Source organism: Anopheles darlingi, chromosome 3, assembly GCF_943734745.1.
Source record: "Anopheles darlingi chromosome 3, idAnoDarlMG_H_01, whole genome shotgun sequence".
Lineage (NCBI taxonomy): Eukaryota > Metazoa > Arthropoda > Insecta > Diptera > Culicidae > Anopheles > Anopheles darlingi.
This window is the reverse complement of record NC_064875.1, coordinates 28,761,693-28,774,528: the sequence shown is the minus strand read 5'-3', so window position 1 is coordinate 28,774,528 and position 12,836 is coordinate 28,761,693. Positions and strand designations below refer to the sequence as shown.

Sequence of the window (12,836 nt, the reverse complement as noted above, 5' to 3'; positions counted from 1 at the left end):
AATTTGACATGTTCACTAAAGAGCGTAGGTGTTAAGTAAATAATGAAATCAACAACGCAGAATTTAAATATATATTTTTCTTCCCTGTAGCATAGAATTTTACCAAACACCTATAACGCAACAAAAATAGTTTAAACAATAGCAACTAACATCAAGATAAAAAATATCAAGGAAAAACAAGCGCTAGAGCTAGTAAGACACAGTATATAATATAATCTTACGTAAAAAGGCGCATCCGCTTGATTAAACGATAGAACTTTGTCTAGCGAATACGATGAGTAATGGAGATCTTCTTTATCTTATCAGGCTTTACAATTAACATACGGTCGTGGCCAGTCTCAGAACATCCATTCACAACGTACGATCATACGTTGGGAATCATTGTTGAGGCATTTCCGTGCTACTGAACAGTTCGATTGAACTGCGGTACGAGTTTGCTGGAGATAAAGATGCAAAAGACATGCGATGAGGCTGAATTCCTGGAATTGCATCTGTTCTTTCATACAGTATGCACAGCATCGTAGAACAAAGGGAACTAGTGGTTCATTAAACAAATTTCAATATCCTCAAGGAATGTGTTTACAACAAGGAGTGAAAGTTGCGGCTTAGCCATTTATATATTGGTTAACATTTCTGATATTGATCACTTTTAGTTGAATTGAACCTCGAAATTCATGCTGCATAATGCATTAAACCTGCCATAAATTTCCACGAACTAAAAAATCTTTCTAACTTCTTTCTGAGAGAATAAGATGTACTATTTACCAAAAAAAAAAAAACATTGGAACTCTCTGGTATAATAAAGTTGTGAATCAATTAATTAAAGAACATTGAGTTTGTCACGTCTTAAACTTTAAAAAAAATTTAAAAGAAATGTTCATTAAACAAATCTTGCAAACCTAGTCACAATACGCGAACCGTTACTTTTCGCCTTACTCCATGGCCACTATACTGTTTGTCTGGCGAATTTAATCTCAACTAATTTGAACCATTTAGCAACTCAACCGTACCATCGATACTGAGCCAGAACCGGACGGAACCGGCGGTAGTTTCCGTGGGCATCCAGATTTTACAGTCGCACAGACAAATTGCCAGATAAAACCGACCTGCTTCGCAACTCATTATCCGCAAAAATCGGTTACGCAACGCCGCGCGGCTACGGAAATTATCTCATTACGTTTGCAATATTAAAGCGATTAACCAATTTATGGACGCACCATTTCTTAGCAATTTTAGCATTTAATTTTGAATTCAAATTTTGAAGGTTGGGCGAATGGATTGCTTGAATTCTTGCCCGATCAGGTCTCTGTAGAAAACTTCCGCGTAAACATGAATACCCCATGAACAGTGCAGTGCCTGCAGATTGACAATGAAAGGCTGCCTCTTCCAATCAAAAGGCAAATTCGCGCTCGATTTGAGGCCTACCATAGCTTAGCACTTGGCCTAATGACCGCGAAAAGCCACCGTAATGCGTTAAGCCAGTGGCCTGTGGGGAACAACAGGCACAAGCCAGTGTACCAGTACCATAAAGCCGTACCAAGGACTTCCTTTTTGTATGGGTCATGCGACTAAAGGCTCGTAATGCCTATGCCTCAAAGTTACATTCCATTTCAGTGCCTTCTCTCTCTCCTCATTTGCTTAATCGGATAAAACGGAGGAAGAAGAAAAAACGTTATCCCATACGCTCTAAACGGCAAGGGAGTTGACGTATGCAGTGCGTTAAATGCATACGAAATGGCGCCATGGCGACTCCACGTGGCGGGCGACGTTTTCGGTATTCCTTCACCTATTTCTTTGTTTCATCTCTTCCGCCTGTCCGTCGCTCTCCCTTAATCCCCTCGCACTAACGTCATGTTCGGCCTTGTCGGTGCTTCTTGGTGAAACTTGGTAAGAAGGATAAGCCGCACTGCGCTGGTCGATATCTCTATGAAAAGCGTTCATTTTATGCGGGAATAATGGAGCCAATTCGAAATAGTCACGTGTAGCATGTTTGCTCGTAGTACACATTTCTAATGCCTTTATCGACGTGCTCGGTTGTTCGTATGGAATATGGATTTCTGGGATTTGTGTACTTTCTGAATATTTTCCATATCTCGCTATACTGCTTATGGTTTCTGAATTTTCATGTTTATACATCAGAGTTGTTTGTGGATTGCCAATTTTTATGGAACTTTGATACGATCACGATGTTGCGAAGAAATAAATGAATTAATATAATATGTTTTGCATTTACTATTTTAAAAAGATTTCGCTTCAGGTGAGCTGATTATGAAAAATTCGTATCTTCGTTTAGCATTTTAAGTCGTTTTCTTAACATCTATATAACTTTAACTTTCATCAACATATTCTGATTCTAAAGTCCGCATTCATTGTGAATATTGACGTGTACCAATTTGTACATTTGCATGAGTAAATAATTCAATCGAAAATATTACAGATAAAAAACATCACATTCGTTTTAAAATGTATGTTCTTTAACGTACATATGGAGGCTAGTTACAAACCTCACCAACTCTGAGAATAAAAACACAATATTTAGTAATAAAAATATAAAGCAATAAAAGGAAAATAAATAAATAAGTCAAGAACTCTAGAATTCAAGAATAACGAAGAGGATTCTTGAATTTGGATAACGATACGATAAAAAAGAAGACGGTGGCAAAAGAATTCTTAGAAAAAAATCCGAAAACTTGCATGGTATCAAAACACGAGATGTGGTTTTTGTGTTTGTCGTAGATTAATTAGCAAACTAACCGTACACCGGACCACAGATTTGTTGTTCCTGATGAGTAAATGAAGCGTCGAAACCGATACAGAACATTCTGCATTTGAAGTTCCGTTGGCAGTATCTCGAGCCTCGATAATCTCGAGTCATTGTTGCTGGGTAAAAAAACTTTGTACAAACAAGTGAACACGACTTCCAGCCACTGCTTCCTGCCTTGACTCGTCAGTCGGTGTCGGTGAAATTAATCAAAAATAGATTAATCATCCATTTGAAGCAATTAGCAAAAAGCGCCCCATTCATCGTCTTCCTCGTCGTCGTCGTCGTCGTCGTCGTCGTCGTCGTCCTCATCGTGCATAGCATCTTTTTTCTCGTTTGTTGGTAGCTTTTTTCTGTCTATTTTCCACGATAATGCAATGGGATTGACGGTTAAAGAGATCCTTCCTCAGCGCTCGGATATCTCGAACCACAAACCATACAGGTCGATAGAACAATGAATTTTATCAATCGCTATCGCACCACTCCTCTGGGAGTTAAATGAAACCGATCTGGGAACCTTCGATACGGGAAAATAAAGCAAAAAAACCTCTCCGAAACTGTTTGCTGCCTGGCTTCGGGTTCGGCGAAGCGAGAAACCAAAGCCGGCCACTTTCTTGGCGAGAGAAGAAAAAACTCCCCAAAAAAGTGCACATTCGACACGTGGTGTTGGTGGTGGTTCGTTTGTGGAGGTCAACGAGCCAAACGGGCAATCAAATTGCTTTATTTCCTGCCATTGGACAAAGGTCGCCGTTGGTCTCGTTCCATCGTGCATCCTGGCGGTCCTCCCGGCCACCGACCAGCATCATGCGTACATGCGTGATCTCGGTACGAATGGCGATGCGCCAGAGGCCGTCGAGATGGTGTCCCCTTGGGAGAGTGTGCGATAAATCATTCACCCTGAACGCTACACATATTATCGGCCAATGCTGCCGCTCTCGGCCAGAAATTCAATTTGTATCAATGACACCGGAATACCTGTCTGTGTGTGTGAGTAGCGTCGTGTTGCTGATGTCGGATGATTGGCGGTGTGGGAGCGGGCGTAGCATAATTCTGGAATAGACGGAAAAACCATCCTACCGACTTCCGTCTCGCGATAATTTGATGCGTAAGAAACGTCAGATAGCATTCCGTGTTCCCTTCGCTTTGGTTTGATTCTTGTACCTTGATCACTGATTTCGGTACAGATTTGGTCTGGTCTTTACTTTCCCGAGGTAATGGCCATTGACGTACTGGAGCGATGTTGAACATTTAGTTGCAGCATATAGTTCGTCTTTAGCGCAACAAAAGAGTGCTTCAGCGGACAATATTGTGTGTAACAATATTATACTTCATTTATGTACTCTTTTGAGTTCCCCAGTTTTTTTTTCACCAAATGAAGTCCTCTATCTGTCATTTTTATTACAAATTCTTTCATTTTTAACGCATAAATGAAGAATTCTGTGGATTTTGTCCGAAGCAAAAACAAAAGCTGGCTTTAAATTTAACAGAAACGCCTCAAATCAACAGCACACTTCAGCACAACGCTTCACTGAAGTTGAGCCAAAAAAGACCCGAATTTGGTCCTTGTTCACATGTTCCTACCATTTTGCCAGCGCGAACGAACGCAGACTCGAAACGTCTTTATCCTTTTGTCACGTAAACAACGCACTACATATGCGATACATCATGTTCCTGAAAAGCAGAACAATCCTGACATCTTCTCATCGTCCGCACGACATTCCATTCCGCCGACCAGACACCGAAAGTCAGATCATTAGACTGAAGTAGATTGCGAGAACTTTCGAGAAGGGGAGTTGCCATCTTCATGATCACTGGACACACACAGACACACATACACAGCGGGAGGGCCGTGCTTGTTCACGGCGATGATGATGGGAAAAGTTTTGGCCACCGCTCCCTTTGCCGCTGTGCCCGACCGAGTTGGTCAGACCCCGTGTGTTCAAGGTTCAACCTACCGGCAAAGTTCAGCGTACGAAAGGTAGCCTCGGCAAGAGTCTGGTCTGGCATTTGGCTGCCGGATTCGGTGACACTCTTCAGCACGAAACAAACAGAATCCCGAGAGCCGATCCTTGAAACGGTAACCGAAAAACCATCGAACCGACCATTGTGTGGCCCGAGATTTCAAGCTCATTAGAAGTGATGGTCACTAGCGAAAACTATGGAACTAAATCTCTTCCCGCTGCGCTAAATCGTCGACAGTTTAATGGCATTTTCAGCCGGCGACTCGTGAGGTGAGTAACTCCGCAACGATTCCGTAATGAATTCCGTAATCGGCAGTGGGCTTTAGCAGGAATGTATTCCTGAATGATACACTACTGTTTGGTGGGGACTTTTAATCGCTTTAGTGTTTTGCTTGATGAATATTGAGGGCTTATAACGCTGGTAAATACTTCAACCCATTAGTCTAATTGGAAACTACATGAAATATAACAGACGAGGTAATGATCTGCAATGCACGTTTCTCGAAAGATCAGTATTGCATTCCTTCGTTTCCATAATCCCAGAGAAGCAAAACTGGTCCAAACAAACATACGAGCCAAGAGTTTGCGTTTAATACGAAACACATAAGTTCTGGATAGTGGCATAGCCTTACCTCAAATTGTACCTCCGCTACTAAAGACTTCTGTTATTCCTCATCATTCCAAAAAGTTGGAGTTGGAGTAGATTCTTTAAATCGATTGAATCGGTAGACAGCAACACTCACTTGACACGCACTTACTCACTAAATAGACGCTATCGATTAAGGAATGTAGTAGTTTGGTTCTACTGCTAGTTAGGAAAAGAAAACAAACAAAACGTTGAACTCATTAGCACAGCATTTGACTCGGCTGATGAATGTCACCAACACCAACTGCACTGTGTTAACCACCAAACAGCACAAAAGGGGAATTCCGATTGTGCGCGTGTGTACGTGTGTGTGTATGTGTGTGTGTGTGTATGTGTGTGTGTGTGTATGTGTGTCGTGAACCCTCGCACAATTAACGAAACGCGTCTGACGAAACTGCATCTGAACACTTTCTATCCAACACTTCCCCGGAGCGATAGACAAACCACAATGACCAACCATCTTTAATTCAAACACTCAATTATACACCATTATGGGAGCGGAATAAACAAGCAGGGCGTCCCTTCCCTGCTGCCAGACACTAACAACGTCGCGTCGATCGTCGCCGCGAATAACACCAAAGCTGACCGCACGGGGAAAGACCCATGATGTTGCTGACGATGACCGCTGACGTTTGGACATTTGAGGTTTCGAACGGCCCGGGAGTGCCCGGAAATGTAGGGCTGGGCGAGACCACGTATTCGACGACTCTTCCGTTCCGTCACTTCCGTTCTTATATCCTGGACCTCCCTCCTCACAGGATGTTCCCTCATAGCCCTCGGGTGGTCCGCTCATCGCACCGTTTCCTGCTATCGTGAGCAGGACGAATGAAGTTTTCCCTCCCTTTTAGTTTCCTCTTCTTCGCTTCTTTCTTCTACATTCCACATCGGGGGGTGCTCCATATTTCTTTCCGTTTTTTGTTCCTCCTATGGTCCGGCGTACCCACAAACGGAGCACCACCCTTCGCTATCGAGTGGTTCTCGTTCCCGTTCCACAAACCACGGGCTCTCGTCCACCGTCCACTTCGACACGAGGACGAGGAGGCTCGATCGATGAACCACAAATTCGATTGCGGTTTCGTGCCCGCACCCGCGTCGTACCGACGTACAGCGATTGCAGCACGAATTTCGAGACGCCTTTCGTGACCCTCGTTCGCGTTGCCTTGCGTCATTGTTCGCGACCGTGCGACCCGGTTCTTTAAGAAAGAGTTGGTCGAAGAGGTACGTCTTGACTTGGGGCCACTGTGGTGTAACAGTGGAAAGTTTTCTTGCTGAGCCGTCCCACGTCGCGTATCCTCAAATTATGACTGAAAATTATGCAAAACTCATTTGGAGGAACTTTCTCGGTGTGGTTCGGTCCTTTTAAGGGACTTCATCCCGGTGGCACTGTGACGTGCCTTGTATCTCCTTTGCGCGACACACTGCGAAGAGTCCACGAATCACAGAGAACTAGACGATGGCAACGTCCGTTTAACTGGACAACGGAAAGTGCACGTGAAACACGTTCGGCTAACGAATTCGGTGACCGGTGAGTAGGCCAAGGCTCACGTCTGGCAACACGCCAGGCAACACGCGATGAACATGGATTTTTGAGGGGGGTTGTCTTCGCTTTTTTTTTAAACCGCGGCTAATGCACAATAACGGGACTAACGAACTCCGCTCACTAGACGTTGTTCGTCGTTGTCGTCGTCGTCGTGGTCGTCAAGGAGCGCAAGACACGGGCATGGACGGCACCACCACTACACAGCACTATCTCACATCTATCCGCAACTCACTGCGGGACTTGCTTACCACTAAACCCTCTCCATTAATGCCACTGCGGCCACCACCAGTGTGTTCGGGGGGCACGTTTTACGGCGCTGCAGCACCTGCACCTTACACTCGCCTATTACGCGACCACCTAACCTCAAACGCTCCCTACGCTTGCTACTCTTCTGGCCAAGCGCTAAACCTCAGAACCCACACAGCCAGGAACGACACAGCAACCCGTTGTTGAAAGAGGTTGAATTCTTATGTAGAACCGTCTCTATGAGGAGGGAAAAGGGACACTGTATGCGGTGTATAAGTGGCGTAACCACGCGTTTGTTGTGATCCGGCGGTACGCCAGCAGCAGCAGCAGCAGCACCAGCAGTACAGAGGACTACGTTCCTCCCTTCGTCTGCTTGCAAGAGGGACACAACAACCGAGGCGCGCGGGTTTCGTCCTGGCGCCTTTGGGTTCACGGTCTATACTCGCGAGTATCTACGAATGTATGTGTGTATGTCTGTGTCTGCTTGTGTGATTGATGTACCTGTGTATTTGTGTGCGTGTGTGTGGGTGTATGTGATTTGAGGTATGTGTAAGTGTGTGTGTGTTTGTGTGTACACAAAGCGGGCAACGCGCGCGCGAACACAACACTGCTACTCGCCGGTTCGGCTGCCAAAGTGGAACTCGTCGGCACCACGCCACGGGATACGCTAGGAAAGCGAACTCCAATGCTCCACGGATCATGTAGTCATGGAAAAGCCCAAAACCCGAACGCCCGAACACCCGAACCGAACCGGAATCCGGGACCCGAACCGAACCGTCGGCTTGCCGGATGGACTCATCGGGAAAATCATCTGGAGTCGCGATGATGTCAACAGCACATCGGCGACCGACCGCCGGAAGAGAATGAATGAAAAGCTTCCTGTGGTGCCGCCACAGTAGCTAGTGCTTTGGCGAGGGGGCACAAACATAAACACACACACACGCACAGACACGTAGACATACCGCTTGGTCCATTCGAGTATAGCGAGGAGAGCTTTTGACGAACTGCAAGCACTTGCAGAAAGGCGTAGTAGTGTCGGGCAACGGGGATGACTACCCGTTGTTTGGAAGTGTCGACCGAAGATAGACCTTCGATTGACTGGCAAACTCTTTACGGGGGAGACAGACCGTGTGGATGGCACGGAACGTCCGCACGAACTTGATCCCTTGTTCTAACGAACTGGGTTCTGTTTTCTTGCTAGAATTATGATCCGATTCGATTACGGAATAATACCGACGATACAGAGGATACGTGCCGTAGGTTTGTTGGTTTGTACTAGCACTAGCCACTGGAATGGACATTCTATGTCGCTGTGGAACATGCTACGTAGCTTCCACATGATTCGCATACAAGTCATTTCACAATCAATAGCGATAACCTGCAAAGATCTTAGTTATCATGTCATATAATAGGTATATTGAGATACTAGTCCACGATAGCAACTGTCACTTGGCTTTGCGAAAACAATTATTTGCGTAGACCTATATGGTCACTGACAGTTACATCGAATGCAGGAATATGGACCAGTTTTGCATTAGCTTATGGCCTTATGGATCGTATGATAGAACTAATGGAATAAAAAGTCATTGCGAGTCGACACAGATAGAATCAATGAAATTTTAAGGCGGACTGGATCAGCAACAAATCAATTCAAATCAAACCGGATAAACTTGCATTCAAGTATCGATACCTTTATGACCATGCTGTAAAGTTTGCCCCCTAAACCCAAACAAATACATCCGATTTGACGTTACACTTCAAGTAGCTCCTTTCGTTATCGTAGTTCTTCCGCCGGAGAAACTTCTAAACAAGTCCCTTGTAACGATAACTAATGCATTGTCAAACACCAGCGCTACACAATCGAGATGTGGATCACTGTTCGTTGGAAAATTGATTCTTTATCAGTTCATCAAGATCAAGATAGATGGCATCAAAGGCAAAAATAATTTCGATCGTGCGTCACTATCCTAAGGATCCATTAATGTAGCTGTTAAACACTCAACTGCTATGTGGAATCATCTGGAATAACTCCAAGAAGTGTTTTAAAGAATTTGTGTCCTAGATATGGTGAACAATCGTTTCTTCTTCTACAAAAAAAAACTGTTGACTTATTCCTCCAGTACTCTTGAAGCACATCCTGCATTACTTCATGTATCCCTAGGGATTACAAACATAGAATTATAGCTGGAGTTTCTCTAGTGATGCATAAAACGAAATGTTTCATGTCCAGTTCCCATTTTGTTCTGTTTATGTCAATATCATTGACCTTTCATTTCAATTTATGACACGATAGGCAAGCGACAGTGACAGGTGAGAAGATACAGTTTTACTAGATACACTTTTAATACACTTTTGTCCATGGTAATATACATTTTACCTAAGCTGTGAAATGCTATCCTTGTATTAAAAGAAAGTATGCAATGTACAACGGAACTGCTGTTATTTAAAATAGTCAAGATTCGAGTACTGTTCAAGTTCTGATCAACATAACTCCAGGAAAAAGCACCTCAAACAAGAATGGTAAACAAAAGCCAATAGCCTTTCTCTCTCTCTTTCTCTCTCTCATTTCTCTATCTCAACTTCTTTTCTCTTCTATTTCGAAAGAAGCACTGCAAGGCGAAGGTTAGCGAGCTTTCAAAATCAGTCGCACCGTGCAACCGCCGACTGCCGTGGGTGAGTCGTGGCAGTGAGTCAACCGTATCGAACCGTCTGGTTGCCTGCTCCTCGTGCGCCTCCTCGTCCTTCTCCTCGCCAGTGGTTGTTATTAATGGAGGGAAGCCTAAACCAACCAACCAACCAACCAACCAACAACCCATCACAACCACACCAGTTTTAAAGCTCGCACAGCAGTAGCATACATTTTAATACAAAGACGACCGACTTAAGGAATCCAAGGGACGTGCGTGCGCTAGAAAGCGGACCATCCGAGGATCCCAGCGTGACTCACACAGCAGCACCAGTGGCCCACCAGAAGGTTCGGTAACTTCTTCACGCCGCGCCACGACAGTGACATTGAATGAAGATAAATTTTGATCTCTGCCGTCGACCCCTTTTCCATTACCACATCGCGCACACACACACATATACTGAGGGTTGGGGGGGGGGGGCTTCCGGGAGCTTCCGGAGATAAGCCAGCATCGTGACAACACATCGGCCCGTGGGTGGTAAGGACGTTGAGGGTGACGTTAGGCGATGTGCCTGATTATTGATTTTTCATCCGTTCTTCCTGCTTTGCATTCTTCCGAAAAGCCGCCGACGGCCGGCGGTTCCGCTTGGGTAACCACTTTCGAGCGGAATTGTTTGCTACCACCACCCCTGACCCGGCTCATGCAGCCACTTGCTGGGCCCCGGGATGCGTGTGTGTGTGTGTGTAGCGCCAACATCCCGGAAGCCCCGTACGAAAGAATGGAGTGAAGTGAAAGACGCAACACACCACATCAATAAACCGAGATCAACATAACCTTGTATACAAACACACACACACGCGCACACACACGAAGTCTTTCCATGGGAATGCATCATGCCTTCAATGATGGAACGCTTCCCCTCTGAACGACGAGTTTTCAGTTCCTTTTTCTACCGTGTCACTGATTAAATGTTGTGGATCGAGTTAACGAACACTGAAGCCGGAGCCGAGGACTGTGTCTAAAGCTTCCATCTTTTTTTTTTGTCTCCTTTTCTACATTTTCTTTTTTTTATTTTCATTGTTCCGCACTTTGTTCGGCATCGCTCTGGTTCCGGGGAATGGTTTCAGTGGAGTGGTAAAAGTAAGGAAATCTCGCGAGTGTCAACTCGGGCTTTGATTTGTTTGTTCGAGGAAAATTAAAATGTAAAGAGTGCGCGCACACACACAAAGGGTGCGCACTTGGAGGTCGGAACACAATGGTCGTCCGATCGGGAATATGGATTCCATCGGTACGTGGGTTGCGTTCGGCGGTGAGTCACAGGTTTCTTCGGGGAAGTTGATTCTTTTAATTAGTTGGAGGGCCGAAGGCGAAGCTCATCTTTCAGTGCCACCGCCTGTTCCAGCAATCATTAAAACTCACATACTTTGCATTGAAAGGGTGCCGCAATTTACGCATAGATTACAATAGTCAACATAAGCATGAGATACGAGGAATGAAAAACAAGAAAGGAAGAAAAAGTTAAATTTGAAAAACATAACAGCCAATAACCAATACCGAACGGAGCTTATTCGCTCTTGACAACTCCATATCTAAATAGTCTTCAGAAAAATCTTTTTTTTCTTGAATCTGTGTAGTAGATATTGCGCTATTACACAAAATCAATAGCATAAAAACACACTATTTTTTAATGAAATACACTACTGAAAGATACGACTAGTAATGACCTTTTAAACAAAGCGTAAACACGATACATTTTTCTTCTTTAGAATTATCGAGCTGTTTTGACCAATTTTTTTTTTGTTCGGGGCAGTTCTATTTCATTGCTTGAACACGAAGAATCATCTCAAGTTAGTAATTTTAGGCTTGAAATACTAAGGGCGATCTGTAAAGTTCTGCGATGAAGTATTAACAAAATCGATCGGACAGAATACGTCTGTCAACCGGAACAACAACTTACAGCATAATTAAAAACAAAACCGCACAACGATTTCCCTAAGCCAGAAAGTCATAAGAGTGCTTAAGCAAATGTAGCAATGAGTTCCACATGACACACACATGGTGACAGAAGAAATTTTGTTTGCAAATGGTGCTTAATCGACAGAATTGGATTAGATTTCATTAAGAAATTGTCACTGGTGATAAAAAGTGGTTTCTTTGCGAGATTAAAACATCTCGCAAGTTGCCCACCATAAGCACAAACACGAGTTATTAAAGGTGTGTTATAATACGAGCTGTTAAAGTTTGGTTAAATCTATTGAATGTACTAGATTGCTGTTGCACCAACTTATGCCATGTATAAATGCAGTTGATTTACCAAAGTCTTAAAACTAAAGAAAACATACAGAATGAGACACAACACAAGACAATCTTATTTTCCAACATGATTCTAGTTCCAAACACTATTCGGAAAATATGGGAAAAGAAATGTCACTAAACACAGCAATACACTTGTTAAAGAAGTATCGTAAAACGTAACTTGGAATAGAAATCTGGTCTCTGACTAATGCCACCAACCTGCAATTCAATTGCGCCACACACCACATTCCACATTATCTAACCCGCGCTAGTTAGATTCGAGATTTGAGTGAATGTGAGCTGCGTTGAACATTGCGGGAACAACGCGCACTAACCCAGAAGGAAAGTTAAATTTGCGCTTCACTAATTCCACCTGCCCAGCCCTGCCCTGGGGGGATCGTCCGCATTCAAACTCGCTCGCTGGCAAATAAACAAACCTTCTTCTTTATGTCAACCACCCCGTGGCGCGCCATTGCTTCAGCTGGCCACCGAGCGGGGGCCCCAGGCTCAGAGAACGAGAAAGGAATGTTTGTTGTACCTTCAGCTTGACATAAACGTCCCATCAACCTCCGGGCCAAAGCTCGCCAGCGGCGGTGACGGTGGCGACCGCCCCCCAAAAACCCCGGGCACGCAGGTGGTATGCAGAAATGGTGTACAGATTTTCCGCTTACCTAAGCTAAGCATTTCATTATCATTTCCATTTTGCTGCTGTTCGGGGTTGCTGCTGCTTCGTTTCGCTTTCTCACACGGCATGGCGCTT

At 44.4% G+C, this 12,836-nt stretch overlaps 1 protein-coding gene across 10 annotated transcripts in view; it reads right to left on the bottom strand.

Annotated features, from left to right (window-relative positions):
• LOC125954159 (mucin-5AC) overlaps positions 1 to 12,836 on the bottom strand; it is a 105,483-nt gene that overhangs the window by 63,604 nt on the left and 29,043 nt on the right. Inside the window, exon 1 of one of the 10 annotated variants that reach the window (XM_049684229.1) lies at positions 5,355 to 5,643. The exons of the other annotated variants lie outside the window; for them this stretch is intronic. The gene's annotated coding sequence lies outside the window, so the exon portion shown is untranslated. Of the gene's footprint in view, positions 1 to 5,354; positions 5,644 to 12,836 lie in introns of those variants that run through there. 10 annotated transcript variants of the gene reach the window in all.